This window comes from Orcinus orca, chromosome 8 (assembly GCF_937001465.1).
Source record: "Orcinus orca chromosome 8, mOrcOrc1.1, whole genome shotgun sequence".
NCBI classification, from domain to species: domain Eukaryota; kingdom Metazoa; phylum Chordata; class Mammalia; order Artiodactyla; family Delphinidae; genus Orcinus; species Orcinus orca.
In genome coordinates, this window is record NC_064566.1 from 42162914 (window position 1) to 42185640 (window position 22727).

General features: G+C 37.3%; 1 long non-coding RNA gene across 1 annotated transcript in view; it reads left to right on the forward strand.

Moving 5' to 3' along the window:
• LOC117196367 (uncharacterized) overlaps positions 1 to 21686 on the forward strand; it is a 33015-nt gene extending 11329 nt beyond the window's left edge. Inside the window, exon 6 of the long non-coding RNA XR_004476507.2 lies at positions 14150 to 21686. This is a non-coding gene — a long non-coding RNA (uncharacterized LOC117196367). The remainder of the gene's footprint in view (positions 1 to 14149) is intronic.
• The last annotated feature ends 1041 nt before the right edge of the window (positions 21687 to 22727 follow it).

Sequence of the window (22727 nt, forward strand, 5' to 3'; positions counted from 1 at the left end):
AACTACAGTATCATATAGAGTATTTCCATCACCCTATAAATTCCCCTGTGCAGCCTATTTGTAGTCTGAACTGCTTTAAAATACTAGTTTTTCCTATTAATTGATTTATTCACTTTAACTATGTAGCTGTTCTCAGGGCCTAGGAGACATTTTGCAGACTTCTTATATGTGTTGAGTTGATAGGTTTAGGATTCAAAGAGCAGCATTCTTTCTCATTTCTAAAATTTTAGAAGGCTCCTCACTGCTGCTCACTCCACTGCCAGGAATTAACTAAATAGCTCACCCATAAAATTATAATGACCCAAAAATTGCTTCTGAAAGACTAATTTGGGACTGAACTATGAGACCGTTCCATCCCCCCACTTTGCAATATCATATCAGAGTAAGATATAGAAAACTTTGTTGGAAAGCAAAGATTTATATTTAACCTATTATTTGCAGTTGGTGAGGACTTAGTATTTGTGTAATGAGTAACTCCCAGGGCAGTTGGTAAGGGTGCTGCTTTTTCAGACAGGAGAACCCAGCCTTCAAATGTCAAAAATGGTCCACTCAGTTTAGATGTCTGTCTATAGTGGCTTCTTGACCTTTCTTGGCCAGTCTCATACCCTTCTAGAGTTTTCTGAGAATATGGTGAAAACTATGGACTCATCACCCAGAAAAATGAACACACATCAACTCAAAATGCTGTATGTAATTAGAATGTTTCATGGACCTCCTCCCCCCACCTGAAGATGGGAGACCCTCTAGAGGTCCATGGATTCCAGATTAAGAATCTTTATCTAAATACTAGTAAGGCAAATTGATGAATACAAGGGATTTGTTGTTAATTAATGAGTGTATTCTACTATAGAGTTAAATGTACATGTCTACATTGTGATGGTTAATTTTATCTGTCAACTTGATTAGATTATATGCGCAGTTTGGTCAAACAACAGACTAGATGATCTGTAAGGGTTGTTTTTTTTTAACATGTGATTAACATTTAAATCAGTGCAATTTGAATAATATGATGGGGCCTCATTCAATCAGTTCAAGGCCTTAAGAGCAAAGACTGAGGTTTCCTGAAAAAGGAATTCTCACAACTGCAACATAGAAGCCTTACCTGAGTTCGTAGCCTGCAGCCCTACAGAGTTCTCAATACTGCAACATCAACCTGAATTGCCAGGCTGCTAGCCAGCCCTACAGATTTCAAACTTGCCAGCCCTCCCAACTGTATGAGACAATTCCTTAAAACACACACACATACACACACACACCACCTCACATATATAAAATCTCCTATTGGATCTGTTTCTCTGGAGAACCTTAAATAATACATACATCAAACTGTAACAAATACACAGTGAATTACCATAGAAATGTCCAGTTTTCTTACTATGAAAAATGATGAAAACTCTTAATTAGTTTTTAGCTAGGTATTGCCTCTGTTTTGATCCAGTTTTGATTCCTCTTGTCTTTGCATTGTCCAAGTCTTGTAGATGATCTTCGCTTTGTCTCATGCTGTTCTTATTGTACGTCAGCCTGTACTTGGATGCTCTAATGCTGCTGTAACAAATTATCCCAAACTTAGTGGCCTAAAACAACTTAAATTTATTATCTTATAGTTCTGGAGATCAAGTCTCAAATGGGTGTCAGCAGGGCTACATTCCTTCTGGAGGCTCCAACGGAGAATCCATTTCCTTTCCTGTTCTAGTTTGGGGAGGCCATCTGCATTCCTTGGCTATGGCCAACTTCAACTCTGCTTCTGTTGTCACATTTCTTATTCTGACTCTGACCCTCCTGCCTCCCTTTTGTAAGAACTTTTGTGATTACACTGGGCCTCAGAGGATAATCAAAAAATATTTGATATTTTGATTATTTCATGACAATTTTTTTATTATTTCATGACAATTTATTCATATCTTAACCCCTTTTGCATGTAACATTTACAGATTCCAGGGGTTAGGACATGGGTATCTTTGAGGACTTATTATTCTGTCTACCATAGATGTCCTTTTTTCTAATTTATTCTCTGTTTTACTTAACCTTTACTTTTGTTCATAAAGTTATTTACAAAGTTCACATTAAAGACTGTTTTGATTAGTTCATTTTCATAGGTTTATTCTTCTTATACTCTGCAGAAGTATTTTTCACTTGTTAAACCCCAATTACTTTTCTCTTTTTCTGACTGCATGATTTTGAAGCATTTCTCTCAATATATCTAGGACCTCTACATTCTCTATGAGTTCTATTTTGTCCTTTGTATGGCAAAGGAAGGACAACTTAACAACCCTTTTGGTGAGAAAAATAAATTATTCATTAGTATTCTAACTGAAAATGGGTTTCCTTCCACTAGACAATGGTGTATAGTTAGGTAGTGCACATACTCCACTACTATTCTCCCCCTATATCCTTGCCAATATTGGTTTTGGTTTGATTTTGGTTTGAAGTTGTAACAACCAAAACTGTTCACAGATATTGCCAAATGTCCCCTGGAGGTCAAAATCACCCTCAGTTGAGAATCACTGTCTTAGACCAATCATGACAATCCAGTTCTCCTTTTTCAGTGACTTATTTACGGAAGAGCATATGATCAAGTTCTGGAAAAAAGAAAGGAGAAGTCTGTTTAGGGGTTGGGGTGGAAGGGAGAGAGGTTCTTAGGAAAAGTTTCTTTTCTGAAAAAAAGAGAGATAAAAAATGATAAGGCCCTTTTAGCCCATCCCCTTCCTTGTTGCCTGGGATGCTGGTGTGTATAAACTTGAATCTTGGAGCTGTGGCAGCCATCCTGTGATTTTGAGGTATGGCAGAACAGAAAAATGGGAAGAGATTATATCCTCAAGGACATAGTTAAACTGCAGAAATAACCTTGGAGCTGACTACCTCTAGATACTAGACATGTCAGATAACAGAAAGTATTTATTGTTTAAAACATTGTTAGTTAGAGCTTCTGTTATTTGCAGGCAAAAGCATCCTAACTGATAGGATTAAAACATGACAGAAATAAGGATATGCATTAAACATTCTCTGCCCCTGCAAAATACCCAAATGGTGAAAGTTTAGATGAGTGTGGGATGTTAAGGAAGAAACATCTGGAACTATTTAAATACTTTGCGGAATAAAAGTGTTCATAAGTACGCCTAAGGAAAATTTAATAAGAATTTCCGTTCAATAAAGCAAGAGCTCAAATACCAGATAAAAAGAGACCAGGAGATGGAAAGGGAAATTGCAGAGTTGCAAAACCAATTCAAGGACAAAAATAACACTAACTTTCTCTAACAAATTAATATGAAATAGGAAGAAATAGAATGGGCACAACTGAAAAGAGATTTCTAACACAAAAGAAAGCCTGGTTGATCACTTATAAGAGAAGAAAACAAAGGTGAAAGCAATTAGAAGTTAGACATTGCAGAGGACAAACATTATCCAACATAAGACTAATTATTATCCCTAGAAGAGTGAGCTTAAAAAATGCAGAGTGGATATATGTATACGTATAACTGATTCACTTTGCTGTATAGCAGAAAGTAACACAACGTTGTAAATAAATGATACTCCAATAAAAAATTTTAAAAAAGAGGTCTAAATAGAGGTGACCAAAAAAATGCAGCAAAAAAAAGTATTAAAAGGAACTGAAACTGTAAATTAAAGGGCTGATTTTGATCATTCCAGAATGATCTACCTGAGATGAAACATGTCAAATTAAGTTGAATTTCAAGGATTAAAGAATGTTCTTTAAGCATCAACCCAGAAAAAGAAGGTCATCTATAAGAGGGGGCAATGGGATTATCCTTTGACTCTTCCACAACAGTATTCATGCCAGAAAATAATAGAACAATCTCTAATAAGCTAAAATGTGAGACAAGAATACTACACATGTAAGGAAGCATATTAACATCCCTAATCAGAAAGGAACTCAGGAATCACATTGCCCAGGAGTCCTAGCACAAAACTACTTTAAAAAAAAAATCCATATATCCATGAGATTTAAGTATACAGAAGGTAAAGTAAGAGGATTGGTGGTAAACAATGAATACATTTAAATATGGAGTTAAATAACTGTGATATAGAGCATGGTCTGAAATGGTGTTCACCGAATATTTCTGATGATTATTTCTGGAGGATAGTATTTTTATTTCTTTTTACTTTCTTACTAATATGTTGCTGTGCTTCTTGAATGCTTTTCAAAGAGTGTGCTTTATTTGCCTTTTCACCAACACAGAAGTCATTGGTTTAAAAATAAATTTGTGATATAGATTAAGTAAATTATCTCTAGGAATTTTAGGAGGGGGTAAACTTAATCTGGGACAAAACTTGTTGTCTTGATTTTTGTCTTTTAAATATTTAGTATCTTGTTCGTAATAGTCTATCTTGATATGTAATATTTTGTATTCTAAGGGTAGAATTATGCAGCACAAAACAGTCTTTCATTTTCTTGACTTTAGTTGCATTACTAAAGTCCTTTCCAAACTTCAAAAAAATGGAGGAGGAGGGAAAACTTCCTGACTAATTCTATGAGGCCAGTGTTACCCTAATGCCAAAACCAGACAAAGGCGTCACAAGGAAAATGACAAAACCAAACTACAGACCAACATCCCTGTGAATATAGTCACAAAAATCCTCAGCAAAATAATAGCTGCATATTTATTCATTTGCAGACCACGTGTAGCAACGTATAAAAAAGGATTATATACCATGACCAATTGGGACTTATCCCAAGAATGCAGTGTTGGTTTAACATACAAAAATCAAGCAATGTAATACACCACATTAATAGAATAAAGTTTAAAAATCATATAATCTCAATATTTCTGATAAAAACATTCAACAAACTAAGAATAGAAGGCAACTTCCTTAATGTGATAAAGGGCATCTGGAAAAAACCACAGCTAACATCATACTTAATGGTGAAAGTTTTAAAGCTTCCCCCTAAGATCAGGAACAAGACAAGGATGTTTGCTCTTGCCGCTTCTATTCAACATTGTGCTGGAGAGTCTGGTCAGTGAAATTAGGCAAAAAGAAAAGAAAAGAAAAAAAGAAAAGCCCCATTCAGACTGGAAAGGAAGAAGTAAAACTACTTCTACTTGTAGATGACATAATCTTGTACATAGGAAATCCCAAGACTCCATTAAGACCATTAAAACTAAGAAATAAATTTACTCACTGAAGTTGCAAAATAGAAGCTCAATATACAAATGTCAATTGTACCTAGGTACACCAGCAAACAACAGTAAGAAAATAAGATTGAGAAAACAATTCCATTTTCAATAGCATCAAACAACTAAAATATTTAGAAATAATTTTTTTAATTGTTAAAAATTTTGAAAAAAATTAAAGAAGACCTAAATAAATGTGAAGACATGGTCACAGATTGGAAAAATTAATATTGTTAAGATGGCAATATACCCCAAGTTGATCTACAGATCCAGTGCAATCACTATCAAAATACCAACAGCTTTTCTTTTGATCCTAAAATTCACATGGAATAGCAAGGGATTTGAAATAGTGAAAGTAATCTTGAAAAAGATCAAAGTTGGAGGACACACAATTCTTGATTTCAAAACTTATTACAGAACTACAATCATCAAGGCATTGTGGTACTGGCATAAAAATAGCAATATAGATTAATGGAATCAGGTTGACAGTCCAGAAATAAACCCTTATATTTACAGTCATTTGATTTCAACAAGGATACCAAAACAACTCAATGGGGAAAAGAATAATCTTTTCCACAAATGACATGGGGACAGCAAGATATCCATGGGGACAGCAAGATATCCACGTGCAAAATGACACAGGGACAGCAACAAATCCACATGAATTTGTACCCCCTACCTCACACCATATAAAAAAATTAACTCAAAATGAATCAAATAACTACATGTAAAACTGTAAACTATAAAACAGAAGAAAGCATGAGTATAAGGTTTTGTAACCTTGGATTAACCAATGATTTCTTAAATATGCCACCAAATATGGGAATGCAAATTGATACAACCACTATGGAGAACAGTATGGAGGTTCCTTAAAAAACTAAAAATAGATCTACCATATGACCCAGCAATCCCACAACTGGGCATACACCCTGAGAAAACCATAATTGAAAAAGGGTCTTGTACCACAATGTTCATTGCAGCTCTATTTACAATAGCCAGGACATGGAAGTAACTTAAGTGTCCATCGACAGATGAATGGATAAAGAAGATGTGGCACATATATACAATGGAATATTACTCAGCCATAAAAAGAAACGAAATTGAGTTATTTGTAGTGAGGTGGATGGACCTAGAGTCTGTCATACAGAGTGAAGTAAGTCAGAAAGACAAAAACAAATACCATATGCTAACATATATATGGAATCTAAGGGAAAAAAAAGGTCATGAAGAACGTAGGGGTAAGACGGGAATAAAGACAGAGACCTACTAGAGAATGGACTTGAGGATATGGGGAGGGGGAAGGGTAAGCTGTGACAGAGTGAGAGAGTGGCATGGACATATATACACTACCAAACGTAAAATAGATAGCTAATGGGGTGCGGCCGCATAGCACAGGGAGATGAGCTCGGTGCTTTGTGACCACCTAGAGGGGTGGGACAGGGAGGGTGGGAGGGAGGGAGATGCAAGAGGGAAGAGATATGGGAACATATGTATATGTATAACTGATTCACTTTGTTATAAAGCAGAAAGTAACACACCATTGTAAAGCAATTATACTCCAATAAAGATGTTAAAAAAAAAAGATGTGGCACATATATACAATGGAATATTACTCAGCCATAAAAAGAAATGAAATTGAGTTATTTGCAGTGAGGTGGATGGACCTAGACACTGTCAGTGAAGTAAGTCAGAAAGAGGAAAACAGATACCGTATGCTAACACACATATATGGAATCTAAAAAAAAAATGGTTCTGAAGAACCTAGGGGCAGGACAGGAATAAAGACGCAGAGGAAGAGAATGGACTTGAGGACACAGGGAGGGGGAAGGGTAAGCTGGGACGAAGTGAGAGAGTGGCATGGACATATATATACACTACCAAATGTAAAATAGATGTCTAGTGGGAAGCAGCCACATAGCACAGGGAGATCAACTCAGTGCTTTGTGTGCACCTAGAGGGGTGGGATAGGGAGGGTGGGAGGGAGACGCAAGAGGGAGGAGATGGGGGATATATGTTTATGTATAGCTGATTCACTTTGTTATACAGCAGAAGCTGGCACACCTTTGTAAAGCAATTATACTCCAAAAAAGATGTTAAAAAAAAATGCCACCAAATAAAAATTAGATTGGACTTCATCAAAATTAAAAATGTTTGTGCTTCAATATCAAGAAAGTGAAATAACTAACCACAGAATGGGAGAAAATATTTGCAAATTATATATCAGATAAGAAACTAGTATCCAGAATACATAAAGGGCACTTTCAACTAAACGGTAAAAAGACAATCCAACTAAAATATGGGCAAAGGATTTGAATAGACATTTCTCCAGGGAAGTTACATAAATAGCCAATAAGCACATGAAAAGGTGTTCAGCATCATCAGCCATTAGGGAAATGCAAATGGAAACCACGATGAGATACCATTTCTCACCCCCTAGAATGGTTAAAATAAAAATGAGGGCCAATTGTTGCTGAGGATCTGGAATAGAACCTTATAGCTTGCAGATGGTGTTTGTCAGTTACTCGAAATGTTATACATAGAATTAACACATGACCCAGTAATTACACTCCTAGGTGTATACCCAATAGAATTGAAAACACACATGGACACAAAAAATTGTACATGATGTTCATAACTGCATTATTTACAATAGCTATAAAGTAGAAACAACCCAAATATCTATCATTATGAGTGGATTAATAAATTGTGATGTGTCCATACAATGGCATGTTGTTTAGCCATAAAAAGAAATAAAGTACTAATACATGTTACAACATGGATGAGCCTTGAAACATGCTAAATGAAAGAAACCAGACACACAATGCCACATATTATATGATTCTATTTATATGAAATGTCCAGAATAGGCAAATTCATAGAGACAGAAAATAGACTAGTAGGGACTTCCCTGGTGGCGCACTGGTTAAGTGCATTCGCCTGCCAATGCAGGGGACACGGGTTCGATCCCTTGTCTGGGAAGATCCCACATGCCGTGGAGCAACTAAGCCCGTGCACCACAGCTACTGAGCCTGTGCTCTAGAGCCCATGAGACACAACTACTGAGCCTGCGTGCCACAACTACTGAAGCCCACGCACCTAGAGCCTGTGCTCTGCAACAAAGAGAAGCCACCGCAATGAGAATCCTGTGCACTGCAACAAAGAATAGCCTCCGCTCTCGGCAACTAGAGAAAGACCACGCACAGCAACGAAGACCCAACGCTGCCATAAATAAATAAATACATACATACATACATTTATTAAAAGAAAAGAAAATAGACTGGTAGTTGTCAGCGGTTGAGGGAAGGTGAAAATGGGGAGTAACTGATGAAAATGTTCTGGTATTATATAGTAGTGTTAGTTGCACAAGTTTGTGAATATACAGCAACCACTGAGTCACATTACTTAAAAGGGTGAATTTTATGGCATGTGAATTATAGCTCAATTAAAAAAAAAGAATGAGGGAGTGTAAGGGCCCATGTATTGCCCATTTGGGCTGATCTCTGAGCCGAACCATGCTAAACATTAACTGAGAAAGGAAATACTATTATGTTATGACCCCTTTCCCTTCCCACACGGAAAATGTCCCAAGAAAAAGCTGACAAGTCAAGAGGATCCAGCAGAGCCAAACAGTCTCTGAAGAAGCAAGTTGGGATCTTTTTTTGAGAGGTTTTTGATCATTTCTGTAGGAGACAGACCAAAAAAAAGCAGAAGAGCATCCTTTGCCTCACAATCTGCCTCAGCTGTCTCTGTTGCAAGGGACTGAGAATCATCATTCAAGTAACAGTTATGGGATAGCCGGGGTAATGGTACTCACAGGAATCAAAAGACAGGAATCAGAATCATGTGGGAAGGCCTATGGCAACACAGAAAAGGACAGAAAGCCATGTTGCTGGGCAGTGGACAGTTCTTGGTTTGGCTTCCCTATATTCATCTTTTCCTGTTCTTAGCCCCCCAGTTTCCTTTTCCCCTATTGCCTCTTCCACTTTGATTAATTTGGAGCTATTGTTTGAGATTTGGCTTGTAACCCAAGCTAGGAGGGCAGGCCCATGACTCAAGCTAGGGCATTGTATATTCCCTCCCTGGAATTTGAATCTCTAGCACAGGGACAAAGAGACTGAAGCTATCAATTATCAAATTTCACTCTGTCTGTATAGCAACATCTTGACCAGACCATTCCTGCCACCGAGACAGCTATTGTCTCTAGGGCTGTCTTGCTTCCCACCAGTCCTCAAGTCTGACTCTCCCACCTCCTGTCAATTTGATTATACCCCTAATGCCTCTTCTTTTAAAAAAAAAAAAAATTTATGTATCTATTTATTTGGCTGTGCTGGGTCTTAGTTGCAGCACGCAGGATCTTTTAGTTGCGGCATGCATGCGGGATCTAGTTCCACGACCAGGGATCGAACTCAGGCCCCTGCATTAGGAGAGCAGAGTCTTAACCACTGGACCACCAGGGAAGTCCCCCCCAATGCCTTTTGAATAAATTCCCTTCTGCTTAAGTTAGTCAGAGCCATTTTCTGCAGCTTGCCACAGAGAGCTTCACTCATGAATGGCTGGAACCATGGTAGAGCTGGGTCCCACGGGACTGGGTGGTCATGCAGAATCCAAAACAACTCTTGGGTCCTCAGCAGTAAAAACTGAAGTACTATCTCTCTAGTGCACCATGATCAGCTATTCTTTGTCTGCTATTCTCTGCATCTGTTTCTTTCCCTACTACGAATTCATCCTCACCCTTTATCTTCTCTCCAGCTCACAGTTCCTGTATACTCAAACTTTCAATTAGTCTCTTCAACACATTCATGACCCCTGCAGGGGAGGGAAAACCATTCCTCTACCCTCTTAGGTTCTGTGGCCAGGCCTGAGAATTAAACTGACATAAGAGAGATTAACAGGAGAAATATATACAAATTTTATTGAATATTGTTATGTGTACTTGGAGCCTTTATAGGAAAACTGAAGACCCGAAGAAGCAATTAAGACCAAGAGCTTATATACCTTTTTTTCTTTTTTTAATCAAAAAGACAATAAATCTGTGGAGAAATGACAAGACAAAGGAAAAGAGTTTAACCTTCTAGGAGTGGTAAATTGTGAGGAAGTGACTAGGAAATATTAGGGGAAAGTAATGAAAGATAAGGGTTGTTTTAGTAGGTTGGTTTGTACAGATCAATTTTGGCATTGACTCCCGATCTCTGGTGATAAGAATGTTCTCTTCCTGATACGTGGAGGACACTTTTCTTATGGGAAATTTTATGATCTGCTTTTAGGTAGAAAGGAGAAGTTCGGAGAGCCCTTCCTGCATCTGCTGTTTCTCAAATGCCTTCCACTCAAAATAATCAATGTGTCAAAGCTGTGTATTTCGATTAGCATTTGGCATGTTCTGCTCCCCTCAGGCTTCTGAGCCTCTGCTTTCATCCTTAATTTACTGAAACTTTCAGGATTCAGCAATTAAACTTCTGTGAGTGAGACTCTGCCACAGCTCATTCCCCAATAATCAGAGTGCCACACAGGGCCAGGACTAGGGTGAAGCAGGCAAGGCCCCCAGAGAACAGAATTTCAGAAGGTATGCACTCTGTGATGCCAGCCACGCACTTGTACAACCCTAAGAGGGAATGCCTCCTGACATGCTGCCCCCTGGCGGTCTTGCTGGCCTCACCCTAGTGCTGGCCCTGGACTGCCTCAGCACAGTGTTTGGAGGGCCAGCCTAATGCTTGCTAGAGTGCCCTTGAGTCAATTTCCCCTCCCTAAAGTACATTCCTCAAATCCCCAAGGTTCTGGGAGGGGGCCATTGCTTTTATCTTCCCCACAGAGTCCTCATATTATGCTCCAGAATTCACCTTGTCCCAGGGTGATTGAAGGTGGAAGCACACATTCTCTTCACCCCCCCATTCTCAGAGCTATCCTCCCTTACCTTAGGTTCTCATCAAAAGATTCCTCTGAAAATAATGAGCCGTCCATTTTCCAAAATGTAAACAACTCAATCTTTTATAATATCACATGTAGGCTTACAACCAAGCAGTCAAGCTCGTTTTGGATATTTGTGGCTTGTCTTCAGTTCTAATTTCCTACTTCTAGTTACTTGGACAAAATCACATCCCTTCCTTCAAAACAGTGATTTTTAGGTGTAGGCTATTCTATTTCCAGATTAAGAAAAAATGTTTTTAATATCATTTTCAGGGAATTGGTTCTGCTAAAAAAAAAACAAAAACAATTTACTCCTTTAAATAGGACCCTCGATTTTTCAACATAGACCATCTATATTTGTATATTTTTACAGAATTCCCCAAGGAAAGTTGATAGATACTTGACTCATATTCATGTAACTAAAAAGTCATGCAAAAATAATTCTTTCCAGAGTGCGGGGAGGGTCTGCTCCTAAAAGTAATCTGTTTTTCCATCCTGCGTGGCAGAAGGTGCTTGCAGCATATAAAATGAAAATGTTCTTACATCTACACTTTTTGTTAAGGTCCAGTCTTTAGTAAGCAAACTCCTTCCTCAGTTAAGGTAAAGAATTTCATGTCATTCCACTGTACAGGATGTGGGCCAGCCTATGTATCGGTGGTTCTTCAGTCAGGTGCCTATGTATTGGTGGTTCTTCAGTCAGGTGCCTACCTGGCCTCAATCAGCTGTGGCCATGTGGTATGGGGTGAGATAGTCACATAATAAAAAACAAGGTTACTTGGTCAGCATGGGCCATAAATGGTCTGGGGTAGAAGCAAGGTATTTACATCATTAACACAGGCCACAAGTGATTCTAAGTTGAGAATCCCTAGGAAATGCATCTTTGAAAACAAAAGGTATGTATCTAGTGATAAATTCCCCATAAAAGAGAAGGAGCAGGGAACATCTGTGATTGGGATTTGATCTCCTCTACTCCCAGCCTAACTTGGTGTGCATGGGGCTGATCCATATAAATAGGCAAAGTTTCAGAGAACAGGTTGAGAGAATGGAACATTTTGTTTATGACAAAGACTTCCAAAGGGCAGAGTGTATTGGGGAAGTTGCAGAGGAATATGATACTGCGTCAGATCACTAGCTAGAGGATGCTCAGAGCCATATAATTTAGTACGTCCCATCTTTCAAAAAATGCTTCTTGACCACACTTCCCCTTGCAAAAGCTTCTTTATTTCTCAATTCCACCTTACTGCAAAGCTCCTCAAAAGAGTTGTCTATTATCTCTATTTTACTTCCTATCCTCATATTCTCTCTTATATTCACTCCATTCAGGCTTTATAACTTTGGCAAAGTAATCAATCTTCATGTTTCCAGGTCCAATGATTATTTTTCAGTTTCATCTTGTTAACCACCAGCAGTGGTTGACACAGTTGATCATTTCCTCTTTCTTGAAATATTTCTTCACTTGGCTTTAAGGGCATCATATCTCTTTTATTTTCCTTCTACCTCATAGACCATTTGTTCAGAGCCTCCACTGTTGATTTCTCCTCCTCAGCATTTATTGGAGTCTACCAAGGCTTAATGCCCAGCTCTCTTCTTTATCCACCTTCCCTCCCTAGATTATCTCATCCAGTATCATTACTTTAAGTGGCGTCTATATGCTGATGACTCCCCCAAATTCTTATCTCTAGTCCTGACCTTGACCCCACTCCCAAGTCAATAACTTTTACAACCACTTCTTGGTGTCTCCACTTGGAGAGTGTAGAAGTTTACATGTCCAAAACTGTCTTTCTTCCCCCAAACCTGCTCTTCATATAGTTTTTCTTATTTTAATAAGTGGCAACCCCATTCTATCCGTTGCTCAGACAAAAAAATGATCCTGGATTCCTCTAACACCTCACATCCAGTCACTCTGGAAATCCTACTTCTTCTACCTTTAAAATATAACTTGAATCTAGCCATTTATCACCACCACTTATGCTACCCTGTTTCAAGTCACCATAGCTCTCATGTGGATTAATAGCCTCCTCACTTATCTTCCTGTGTTTCTATCCCCACCTTCCCACATAGTCTATTGTTAAGACAGCAGCCATAATGATCCTTTTAATACATAATTCAGATCATGTTACTCTTGCACAACCCTTCCATCCCACCCCAACCCCTGCATTTCCAATCAGTGAGAGGATACATTTTTAGTACTTGGCATTGGGTATATTTGGATAGTCCTTTGGCTAAATATTTTTATTGAAGCATAATTGATTTAAAGTATCATATTAGTTTCAGGTGTATCACATAGTGACTCTATTTTTATAGATTAAATCGATTTTATAAATTTAAAGTTATAAAATATTGCTTATATTCTTGTGCTGTACAATATATCTTTGCAGTATACTTATTTTATGCATAGTAGTTTGTACCTCTTAATCCCCTACCCCTATCTTGCTCCTCCCCACTGGTAACCACAGTTTGTTTTCTATATCTGTGAGTCTGTTTCTGTTTTGTTATGTTCATTTGTTTCTTTTATTTTTTAGATACCACATATGTGGTAACATACAGTATTTGTCTTTCTCCATCTGACTTATTTCACTAAGCAATAATACCCTCCAGGTCCATTCATTTGTTGCAAATGGCAAAATTTCATTCTTTTTATATGGCTAATTAATATTGTATTGTATATATATCACATCCATTTATCTTTATCCATTCATCTGTTGATGGACACTTAAGTTGCTTCCATATCTTGGCTATTGTAAATAATGCTGCTGTGAACATCAAGGTGCATGGATCTTTTCAAATTAGTGTTTTTGTTATTTTATGGGTATATACCCAGGAGTGGAATTGCTGGATCATATGGTAACTCTATTTTTGTGTTTTGAGGAACTTCCACACTGTTTTCCATAGTGCACACCAACTTACCTTCCCACCAACAGTGTACTAGGGTACACGTTTCCCCACATTTGTTATTTGTAGACTTTTTGATGATAGCCATTCTGACAGGTGTGAGGTCATATCTCATTCCTTTGGCTAAAATTTAAAGTAAGAAATCTGTATTAGTTTCCTATTTCTGCGTTAAAAATTACCACAAACTTAGTGGCTTAAAACAACACAAATTTATTCTCTTACAGTTCTGGAGGTCAGAAGACTAAAATCAAGATATCAGCAGGGCTGTATTCATTCTGGAGGCTTCAGGAAAGAATGTATCTTTGCCTTTTTTTAGCCTCTAGATGCTGCCTGCATTCCTTTCCTCATGTCCCATTTCTTGCCTCATGGCTTATTCCTTGCAGCACTCCAACTTTTTGCTTCCCCTTCAGATCTCCTAGTACTACTTACTCTGATTGCCTGCCTCCTCCTTTTAAGGACCCTTGTGATTACTTCAGACCCACTCTGATAATACAGGATAATTTCCCCATTTAAAAATCCTTAATCACATCTGCAAAGTTCCTTTTGCTATATATGATAATACTCAGTGGTTCTTGGAGGACCACTATTCAGCCTACCACAATCTCTTTCTCACATTGTTCACAAAAATAAATTCTGATGAATTTCAGGCCCATGTGTTTTTTATTTTTATTTTCAAAAATAATTTATTTATTTGGTTGTGCCAGGTCTTAGTTTGGTGCTAAGGATCTTCATTGCCACGTGCGGGATCTTTGTTGCGGCATGCGGGCTTTAGTTGAGGCATGCGGGATCTTTAGTTGCAGTATGAAAACTCTTAGTTGTGGTATGTGGGATCTAGTTCCCTGACCAGGGCTCGAACCCAGGCCCCCTGCATTGGGAGTGCAGAGTCTTAGCCACTGGACCACCAGGGAAGTCTCTCAGATCCATGTGTTTTTTAAAAAACATATCTTTCAAATAATAAAAGAAAATTTAAGGGAATAGATTTATTATCCTAGATGTAGAAAGTCCTTAAATGAGTTTCAGAAACCTAAATCAGAGTGACATCAGTGAAATTTTTAATTTTTTTATTATTTTTAATTTTAAAAATTTTGGCCACCTGCACGGCTTGTGGGATCTCACTCCTCTGACCAGGGATTGAACCTGTGCCACAACAGTGAAAGCACCAAATCCTAACCACTAGACCACCAGGGAACTCCCACATCAGTGAAAATTTTAAAATAGAGAGGGAAATCCAAAGTTCTTCCCCTCCATAAAAGCAGTAAATAAACTGGAAAAAGAAAACTGTCAAAACCAACTTTATCAGAACCTCTAGAAAGTAATAAAAAGTTTGCAACCAGGCAAATGCTTAATCAAGAAAAAAAAAAAAACCAGGTGAATCTTGGTAAGACAGCTTTGTGGAATTTTGATTTTCACTCCTTATCCTCCATCCCTCACTCCCTGGTTCATTCAGCAGCAGCTTTCAAGACATCTTGCATTATAGGTTAAGTTCCAAGTGCCAGAGAGAGAAGAACAGACCTTATTCTCAAAGAATTATGGTAGTTTTTTTTTTTTACTTGTCTGGTGGTTCCCTGAAAGACCAGATCAAAGGACTTGACTTTATTTCACCTAACTTGGATCTCTCTCGATGCTAAGGCAGTTACCTGGAGGTATTTGTCAGAAACATTTAAAGGCAAATGTATTATCTGCTGCTACATGGGGCAAAAAATAACAGTTGGAACAAGCAATAGAAAAGCTTGGGAGGGGAAATCCTGGGAAATGAGATGCTTTGGGGAATAAGGCTTCTGAAAAGTTCCCAAGACTCTGGAAGGGCATTGCATGCCCAGGGCTGGTGTGTGTTCAGAAAAGACCAGAGAAGACCCTGGGCTCTCACCTCTAGCTGGCCTTAAGTCTCTGCTCAAGCAGGAAGTGAAGTCTAAGGCAGAGTTGCTAACATCTGGATAAGTGTTGAATGTGTGCCGCAACATGCACATGGAAACCCGTAACAAACTGGGAGGTTTTCTGTTGTTGTTTTCCAGACATTAAAGGAAATCTGTCAAATCATTAGCTGATCATTGAGATAATTGAACAGAGACTTCAGTGGCCCACATGACCAAAAAAAAAGTGTTTACAAAATTAATTCAGAAAACTCAATAAAGAAACAAACAACAACTACAACAAGCAGGAACAGCAAACCTTGGGGAGGAAAGAATATAATTTCTGTAGATGCTGCATTATAATATTCAAAAGGTACTTGTACAAAGAAGTAAAGGAAACCAGAACAAAGTCTCATCAAATAGAGAATATCAATAAATAAATAGAGATTATTTAAAAATGAACCAAATAGAAATTCTGGAGCTGAAAAATGTATAACTGAAATTAAAAATTCACTTGAGGGTTCAACAGCAGATTTAAATATGCAAAAGAAAGAGTCGGTGAAATTAAAGATAGGTCAATTGAAATTATCTGATCTGAGGAGAACAAAGAAAAATGAATGAAAAAAAATGAAGAATCTCAGAAATTTGTGAGACACCACCAAGCATACCAACGTACACGTAATTGGAGTCCCAGAAGGAGAGAAGAGAAAGGGACAGAAAGAATGTTTGAAGAAATAATGGCTGAAAACCTCCTAGATTTGATAAAAGATGTGAATGGTCATATTCAACAAGCTCAGTGAACTTCAAGTAGGATAAAATCAAGGAGATACACACCAAGATACATTATAATCAAACTGTCAAAAATCAAAGACAAAGAGAATCATGAAATCAGCAAGGGAACAATGACTTGTCAAGTACAAGTGATCATCAATAAGATTAACAGCTGATTTCTCATCAGAAACCACAGAGGCCATAGGGTATGAGACAACATATTCAAAATGCTAAAAGAAAAAAATACCCTGTCAACCAAGAATTATATATCCAGCAAAATGATCTTGCAGAAATGAAAGAGGTATACTTATTGCATCATTTTTCACAATACCCAATATGTAGAAGCAACCTAAATTCCCATCAGTGGATTAAAGGATAAAGAAAATATTGAACATACATATAATAGAATATTATTCAGTCTTAAAAAAGGAAATCCTGTCATATACTACAGCAAGTATGAACTTTGAAGACAGTATGCTAAGTAAAATAATCCAATCACAAAAAGACAAACACTCATGATTCCATTTATATGAAATATCTAAAGTAATCAAACTCATAGAAATGAAATAATAGTAGTTTCCAGGGGCTGGGGTGAGGAGGAAATGGGAGTTGTTGTTCAATGAATATAGAGTTTCAGTTATGCAAGATGAAAAAGTTCTAGAGAACTGTTGTACAACTATGTGCATATAGTTAACAATACTGTAACATATACTTAAAAATTGTTAAGATGGTAAATTTATGTCATGTGTTGTTGTTGTTGTTTTTTAACCACACACAAGAAAAGCCTAACAAAAAAGGAAGAAACCAAGACTTTCGCAGATAAATAAAAACTGAGAAATTGTTTCTGGTAAACATTCCCCTACAAGAAATGAAAAAAGGAGCCCTTTAATCTGAAATAAAAGAACACTAGATGTAAATTCAAATCCACATGAAGAAATGTCCACTAATAAAGGTAACCACATAGCTAAATATAAAAGTCTTTTTAAAAAAAATTTTATTTATTTATTTTTGGCTTGTTGGGTCTTCGTTTCTGTGCATGGGTTTCCTCTAGTTGCGGCGAGTGAGGGCCACTCTTCATCGCAGTGCACGGGCGTCTCTCTGTCGCAGCCTCTCTTGTTGCAGAGCACAAGCTCCAAACACACAGGCTCAGCTCAGTAGTTGTGGCACATGGGCCTAGTTGCTCCATGGCATGTGGGATCTTCCCAGACCAGGGCTCAAGCCCGTGTCCCCTGCATTGGCAGGCAGATTCTCAACCACTGCGCCACCAGGGAAGCCCAAAAGTTAGTCTTAATGTATTTTTGGTTATAACTTCTCTTTTTAGTCTACTCAATTTTTAAAAATCTACATAAAACAATAATTATAAATCTGTGTTGGGCACATATTGTGTAAAAATGTAATTTGAGGCAATAACAGCATAGGGAATGGAGGAGCTATATAGGAACAACGTTTTTATATATTATTGAAACTAAGTTGGTATTAACTGAAATTATCTTGTTGTAAATTAAGATGTTAATTGTAATCCCATGGGAAACCATTAAGAAAATAACTAGAAAATATATAGTAAAGGAATTGAAAAGAAAAAAGTGGTATACTAGAAAAATATTATTTAATTAATTACTATCCGCTTAACACAAAAGAAGGCAGTAATAGGGTAACTACAGAACAAAAAAGATATGAGACATATGTAAAACAAATAGAAAAATCACAAAAGTAAATCCTTTTCTATCAGTTATTACATTAAATATAAATGGGTTAAACTCTCACATTTAAAGCAGAGATTGGCAGAATGGATAAAAATTTGATCAAACTATATGCTGTCTACAAGAGACTCACTTTAGATCCAGGACACAAATAGACTGAGAATGAAAGAATGGAAAAATATATTTCAGTAAACAAAAGAGAGCAAACAGTAAGCAAAAGAGAATTGGAGTGGCTATTCTAATATCAGACAAAATAGACTTTAAGACAAAAATTGTTACACAGATAAAGAGGGGCATTACATAATAATAAAAGAGTCAATTCATCAAGAAGATACAACAATTGCAAACATATATGCAACTAACAACAGAGACCTAAAATATATTAAGCAAAAACTGACAGAGTTGAAGGGAGAAATAGACATTTCAACAACAGTAATTGGAGACTTCAACACCTCACTTTCAATAATCAATAGAACAACTAGACAGAAGATAAACAAGGAAATATAAAACTTGAATGACTATAAATCAACTAGACCTAACAGACATGTGTAGAATACTTCAGCCAAAAACAGCAGGATTCACATTATTTCCAACTGTACGTGGAACATTCTTCAGCACAGAACATGTTGGGTCATGACACAAATCTCAATAAAGTTTAAAATATTAAATGTTATAAAGTATCTTCTCTGACAACAATGGAATGAAGTTAGAAATCAATAAAAGAAGAAAATCTGGAGATTCACAAATATGTGGAAATTAAACTACACAGTCTTAAACAAGCAATGGGTCAAAGAATAAATACAAAAGGAAATTAGAAAATACCTTGAGATGAATGAAAACAGAAACACAACATACCAAAACGTATGAGATGCAGCGAAAGCAGTGCTCAGGGGGAAATTTATAGATGTAAACATCTGCATTTTTAAAAAAGAAGAAAGATCTCAAATCCACAACCCAGCATTCCACCTTAAGGAACTAGAAAAAGAAGAGCAAACTAACCACAAAGTAACTAGAAGTAAGGAAACAATAAAGATTAGAGCAGAGATAAACAAAATAGAGAATAGAAAAACAATAGAATCAGTGTAAGTTTGGTCCTTTGAAGAGATCAACAAAATTAAACTTTTAGCTAGACTGACCCAGCAAAACAGAGAGAGGACTCAAATTAATAAAATCAAGAATGAAAATGGAGACATTACTTTCAATCTTGCATGAATAGAAAGTTTATAAGAGAATGCTTTGAAAAATGTACACCAACAAATTGGATAAACTGGATAAAATAGACACATTCCTTGAAACACACAAAAACTAAAACTGACTAAAGAATAAATAGAAAATTTGAATAAACCTGTAACAAGTAAAAGGATTGATTCAGTTACCTGAAAACTTCCAACTAATAAAAGCCCAGGATCAGATGGCTTCACTAGTGAATTTTATCAAACATTTAAAGAAGAATTAACACCAGTCCTCAAGCTCTTCAAAAAAAAATGGAAGAGGAGATAACACTACCTAACTCATTGTGTGAGGCCAGTATTACTTTGATACCAAAGCCAGACAAAGAAATCACAATAATAGAAAATACAGACCAATATCCTTCATGAATAAAGATGTAGGGGCTTCCCTGGTGGCACAGTGGTTGAGAGTCTGCCTGCTGATGCATGGGACACGGGTTTGAGCCCTGATCTGGGAGGATCCCACATGCCGTGGAGCAACTGGGCCCGTGAGCCACAACTACTGAGCCTGCACGTCTGGAACCATGCTCCGTAACGAGAGGCCGCGACAGTGAGAGGCCCATGCACCGCGATGAAGAGTGGCCCCCACTCACTACAACTGGAGAAAGCCCTCGCACAGAAACGAAGACCCAACATGCCAAAAAATTAATTAATTAATTAATTAAAAAAAAAATAAAGACGTAAAATTCCTCAACAAAATAGTAGCAAATGAAATCCAGCTGCATATTAAAAGGATTATACACCATGACCAAGTAGGATTTATTCCAGGAATGTAAGGGTGCGTCAACATGAAAATCAGTCAGTGTAATACACCATATTATGAAAACGAAGGGGGGAAAGTCACATAATCAACTTGATAGATGGAGAAAAAGCATTTGACAAATTCCAGTACCCTTTCATGGAAAAAAACAAAAAACCTGTATTAAGTCAGGAAGAGACGGAATGCTCCGCAACCTAATAAAGGGCATCAGTGAAAAAACTCACAGCTAACATCATGTTTGAAGCTTTCTCCCTAAAATCAGGAACAAGACAAGGATATCTGCTTTCACACTTCTTTCCACTACCTAGCACTGGAAGTTCTAGTCAGAGCAATTAGGCAAGAAAAAGAAATAAAAGTCATACAAAATGGAAAAGAAGAAGTAAAGCTATTTCTATTCACAGATGACATAATTTTAAATATCGAAAACCATAAAGAATCTATTCAAAAACTATTAGAGCTAATAAATGAATTCAGCATAATTACAGGATACAAGATCACTTACAAAAATCAGTTGTATTTCTATACTCTTCAATGAACGACCTGAAAATGAAATTAAGAACACAGTTCTATTTACAACATCATCAAAAATAATAAAATACTTAATAAATTTAACTGAGGAGGTACAAGACTCATATACTGGAAACTGTAAAACACTGCTGATAGAAATTAAAGAGAACCTGAATAAATAAAAAGACATTCTGTGTTCATTGATTGGAAGACAATATTGTTAAGATGGCAATATTCCCTAAATTTACAGATTCAGTGCAATCCCTATCAAAATTTCAATTGCCTGTTTTCCAGAAATGGATAAGTTGATCCTAAAATCCATATAAAATAGCAAGAGACCCATAATAGTCAAAACAATCTTAAAAAGAACAAAGTTAGGGCTTTCCTGGTGGCGCAGTGGTTGAGAGTCTGCCTGCCAATGTAGGGGACACGGGTTCATGCCCCGGTCCAGGAAGATCCAACATGCTGCAGAGTGGCTAGGCCTGTGAGCCATGGCCACTGAGCCTGTGCTGCACAACGGGAGAGGCCACGGCAGTGAGAGGCCCGCGTACCAAAAAAAAAAAAAAAAAGGAACAAAATTAGAGGTCTCACAATTCTAACCTCCAAAACTTACTACAGGGCTTCCCTGGTGGCACAGTGGTTGAGAATCTGCCTGCTAATGCAGGGGACATGGGTTCGAGCCCGGTCCGGGAGGATCCCACATGCTGCAGAGCGACTAGGCCTGTGAGCCACAACTACTGAGCCTGCGCGTCTGGAGCCTGTGCTCCGCAACAAGAGAGGCAACAGTAGTGAGAGACCTGCGCACCGCGATGAAGAGTGGCCCCGCTTGCCACAACTAGAGAAAGTCCTCACACAGAAATGAAGACCCAACACAGCAAAAATAAATTAATTAATAAACTCCTACCCCCAACATCTTCTAAAAAAAAAAAAAAAAAAACTACAAAGCCACAGTAATCAAAACAGTGCAGTATTGGTATAAATATAGACATATAGATCAATGAAATAGAATTTTGAGTCCAGAAAGAAGCCCTCACATTTATGGTCAACTGATTTTCAACAAGGGTGCCAACACTATTCAGTGGGACAAGAATAGTCTTTTCAACAAGTGGTGCTGGGACAACTGGATATCAGTATGCATAAAAATGAAGTTGGACCCTTACCTCACACCATACACAAAAATTAACTCAAAATGGATCAAGAGTTAATGTAAGAGATAATATAAAACTCTTAGAGGAAAACATAGGAGCAAATTTCCATTTCTTGGATTTGGCAGTGAAATCTTAGATAGGATATTAAAAACACAAGCAAAGAATATATAAGAAATAGGAAAAAATTAGTTAGACTTCATTAAAGTAAAAAAATCCTGTGCACTGAAGGACGCTATCAAGAAAGTTAAAAGAGAACCCACAGAATGGGAGAACATATTTGCAACTCAAATATCTGATAAGGATCTAGTATTCAGAATATATTTTTCAAAACCTCTTACAACTCATCAACAAAAAGACAAACAACTCAATTAAAAAATAGGCAAAAAGCAAAAAGAATAAAACACCAAAGAATAAATCGACCTACAGAGACAAAAGACCTGTATGCAGAAAACTATAAGACACTGATGAAAGAAATTAGAGATGATACAACCAGATGAAGAGATATACCATGTTCTTGGATTGGAAGAATCAACATTGTGAAAATGAATATACTACCCAAAGCAATCTACAGATTCAATGCAATCCCTATCAAACTACAATGGCATTTTTCACAGAACTAGAACAAAAAATTTCACAATGTGTATGGAAACACAAAAGGCCCCAAATAGCCAAAGCAATCGTGAGAAAGAAAAATGGAGCTGGAGGAATCAGGTTCCCTGACTTCAGACTATACTACAAAGCTACAGTAATCAAGACAGTATGGTACTGGCACAAAACCAGAAATATAGATCAATGAAACGGGATAGAAAGCCCAGAGAAAAACCCACGCACATATGG